This window comes from Tachypleus tridentatus, chromosome 13 (assembly GCF_004210375.1).
Source record: "Tachypleus tridentatus isolate NWPU-2018 chromosome 13, ASM421037v1, whole genome shotgun sequence".
In the NCBI taxonomy this organism is placed as follows: Eukaryota; Metazoa; Arthropoda; class Merostomata; order Xiphosura; family Limulidae; genus Tachypleus; species Tachypleus tridentatus.
Genome location: NC_134837.1, coordinates 218,834,532 through 218,838,990, shown reverse-complemented (window position 1 = coordinate 218,838,990; position 4,459 = coordinate 218,834,532).

Genomic DNA, 4,459 nt, shown 5'->3' with positions numbered 1-4,459 from the left:
ATTAATACAAACCAATGTGCATTTTATAACAATTTTTCAATTTATTTATACGCGCAAGCAAATGCATAAAAGTATAGATGTATCTACAATGTATTCTACATAAATTATAGAATAGTCGGATGTACAAAATTGCTCACTGCTAATTCAAATTCCTTCAAAACAATGTACTTTACAATATAAAATACATCAAGGCAAGAGGGGTTATTTATTTAATTTCACGCAAATCTATTTTGTTTTATTTGTTTTTTTTATTTTCGCGCAAAACTACACGAGGGCTATTTGCGCTAGCCGTCCCTAAATTAGCAATGTAAGACTAGAGGGAAAGCAGCTAGTCATCTCCACCCATCGCCAACTCTTGGGCTACTCTTTCACCAACAAATAGTGGGATTGACCGTCACATTATAACGCCCCCACGGCTTAAAGGGCGAACATGTTTGGTGCGGCGGAGATTCAAACCTGTGACCCTCAGATTGCGAGTCGAACGCCTTAACCCACCTGGCCATGCCAGGCCCCTTACATAAATCTACAAGAGGACTATTTACCTTTCTTTTAGGGCAATTTTCTGTAAAGAATGCAGCTACTCAATACTACCCACTCTTGATGACGAGGAACCTATTTGAAATAAAAATGTATTTCAGAACAGCTGGTATGGGTATTAATACTTTTATTGATAAGCAGATTAACCTGAAGATGACCAAGGAAGGTCGAAACATTGTTCTCTGCTTATCAATAAAAGTGTTAATACCCATACCAGCCGTTCTGAGATACACAATACCACCCACTGTTTGCTGGTGTAAGTAATGCATCCTCTGCATTACAGTTTTCGCCAGTCAACCGTGTCCTCACTTTTTCTGCAGAGTACCCTTCGGCAAAACATGTTACACCTTTTTCCACTAGCAAGAAATCTCAAAATGACCTTCAACCTACATCTTATACTTCAGAGAACGTATGAAGGGATGCTCACATTTTTGAGCAACGAGTTCGTTACTCTTGTAAGACCAAATAGCAAGATGTAGCCGTCACTCTTACAACTCACTCGTTGTTCAAAAATGTGAGTGTATATTATTTTGTCTTTTGAAGCGCGTAACAGTATACAAACCGCGGAACCTCAATACCACAATCTGCATGTTACCCATTGAACCGTGCTTAGCCAAAGCAAGAGTGATAATTTTATTAACGTTATTCTTTATTGCCTGTTAGAATATAGATTTCCAGCAAAAAAAACATATTTCATGTTATTTTTATCAATTAGTTTTTACATTTTTGCTGAGGGAGTTTTTCTTGTCTTTATAGAGATTATTGAACATGTTTATTGAAATTATTTATAGTATACAAATCAACAAGTCATGTGACAAAAACAGACGATGTATCTCAGAACGGCTGGCATGGGCATTAACACTTTTATTGATAAGGAAAGAACAACGTTTCAGGTGAAAATGACCTAGGAAGGTCGAAACTTTGTTCTTTCCTCATCAATAAAAATGTTTATACCCATACCAGCCGTCCTGAAAAATATTTCTATCTCAAGTTGATTTCTGGTCATCAAGAATAACAGACGACATAAAGTTGATTTTAAAAGGCTTGTATAAAAATTACATTTTGACATTACTTTGACGTTGTGTAGGAAGTGTGAAAACACTGAAAACTGATCACTTTTGAAAAAGGTATGTAACAGCTCTTTCCAATACAAAATGTTCATACAATCAGATCTTAAAAATGCATTCAGGTCAGAGATTTAGAATTTCAAGACCAGGATATCGCTTGTACTTAACTCCATTAGAAAACAAAGATATATGGATCAGCTTGGGAAACCAGGACTATTCAATGTAATAAGTAATATTCCAGTCGTGGTAAACAAAGTTCGGCATTTTGAAACACGTGGAGTCCATGAACCCCAACCTCAGTGGAAAAAGTCGTCAATATCTTCCAGAGAACTGTATACAATATAATCGAGAAATATCTCTGTATGGAAAAGCAACAGTCACATGTACACGATCTGCTTCTGCTTTCACGAAATATCTGTTTAACGTTACTCACCTCAAACAGCTAAAGAATAAAGTGATAATATACTGGTTAATTTGATTAAAAACATTTTGGGATGCAGACGTAAAATAAATACATCATTACAAAAATATTCGTTTTGTTTTTCTCTGTTTTCTTTGAAACTTGGACAAACGGATAATCAATTTGGAAAAGTAAAGAATGTGAATCCACTTGTGACACCAAGGCTGTCCAAAAAAAGACCTGCAACAAGTATTCCATTCGTGGTAAGCAAACTGTGTTATCTTGGTTTGGTTCGTTTTGAATTTCGCGCAAAGCTACACAAGGGCTATCTGTGCTAGCCTTCCCTAATTTAGCAGTATAAAACTAGAGAGAAGGCAGCTAGTCATCACTACTCATCAACAATTCTTGGGCTACTCTTTTACCAACGAATAGTGGAATTGACCGTTACCTTATAAAGCCTTCACGACTGAAAGGGTGAGCATGTTTTAGTGTGACGGGAATTCGAACCCGCGACTCTCGGATTATGAGTGGAATGCCTTAACCACCTGGCCATGCCGGGTCGTGTGTCATCTTGCAACAGGTGAAAATCCAAGAACACAAAGTAGCAAAAGCTGTCACATGTCTCAACCAACAGTATGCAAAAATACTAAAAAACTCAATTTTGAAAAGTGACATAAGTCATGTGCATATAAGTTACTTACATGGTATATATATTTCTACGTCACATACTTCACGTATTGGAGAATAAAACATATTCTTGCCTTTCCATATGAAAATATAACAGCCAAATCATCATATATAGCCCATGTTGATTTCCCTGTGATGAATTGTTGAAATGAGTGCTGGAATCTTTATACATTAGAAGGATTATAGAAATGCAGCATAAAGGAGAGGTGTACTTTGGGCATTATAGCCTCACTACAGAGCCTTTTGCTATGGAAGCAGGGGCGTAGATCCTGGGGGGATGGAGGGAATACATCCCCCCCCTTTATTTCAGGTGGGGGGTATGGTGCATACAATCATCCTCCCCTACAGTTTGGTCTATTGAATTGTTTTATTGCATCACAGGCCTACAAATTGTGTGTTTGTTCTTGTGATTCTCGTGTTCTTACCAATCGAATTATATAATTAGGCCTAGATGTAGGCTTTCCAGTAGCCGAAATGTACATCTTTAATATAGGCGTGCTTATAAGCTTTTCAATATAAGCGATAGTCCGTAAGTATCAGTCAGTCGGCCTAAGTATACATGCAAGTATCGTGGCAACAAAATTACTCTGTGACTGCATGTTTACAGCTTTCAGGTTCACGTAATCAGAGATTACCAATTTGCAAATTTAACAGTCCACATAAGTGGTTGCAAAAATCATTCCCCCCCCCCCATCGAGTGTAAAAAATCTACGCTCCTGTATGGAAGGTAACTTGTAGGACTACTTACAAAGTGTAAAGTCATCAGATAGAGCTAACTGACAACTTAGGCTGAAACAATGTGATAAGCCTTTACAGTCAAAGTAATATAACGTATTCAAACTTTTTGCACCATGAAGTTTAAATGGATAAACTTAATAATAAATTACAATAGTACTTTAAAGTAATTTACCCAGTTTTATAAGAAAATTAATTGAAAATTTTATGGGATCAACGCAGTTTGAAATGTAATTGTTTTAGTAGTATTTAATTCCTTTAAATTTCATATTAAAAATCGAAACGTCAGGTATTTAATCATTGATTTATGTTTTAAGTTACCTTTTTGTTAGTTTGGATGAACTACTAGTTCTTTTTTTTTTATCTCTAATTCTGGAAAGTTTGTATATATATACCTCTAACTATGGTAGTGCTTAGTATGTAGGGATGGGTCAGAAAAATAATGGCCATCATATTCAATGTTACTCTACAATGCTTAAAAGTAACTGTTAAAGTTGAGTTATGGTTTTATTTTCACCTAATTACAGTTATTGAGTATTTCACAGCTTGTATAATGGTAATATTATTCTGTTTTTCTCCATGTACTTAAAGTTAAGCACAAATCTACACAATGGGCTATATGTGTTCTGCCCACCAGGTTTTTAGCCTTGTAAGTCCGCAGATATAGCACTATGTTACTGGGGAAATTGTGTTTTTCTACCAGAGGTATTGATGTGGAGAAATGATACAAATTAAAATTACTACTCAGCAGTGAGCTCAGTTCATGAACGTATATTATTCTTATGTAAAAATCGTTTGTGACTTGATATTTGCAAAAATGATTTCAGTAACAATTGGTGCATTTTGTACGTTTTCTTTATAGCAAAGCCACATTGGGCTATCTGTCAAGTTCACCGAGGGGCAGTAAAACTAAACAAACACAGAAAAATAAACTAAATAAATATTAAAGTTATCAAAGAGATCAAGTATTCATGAAACTAATAGATATGTGTACGTGTTATTAAAATCTGAGTTTAAAAACACTATTTTATCA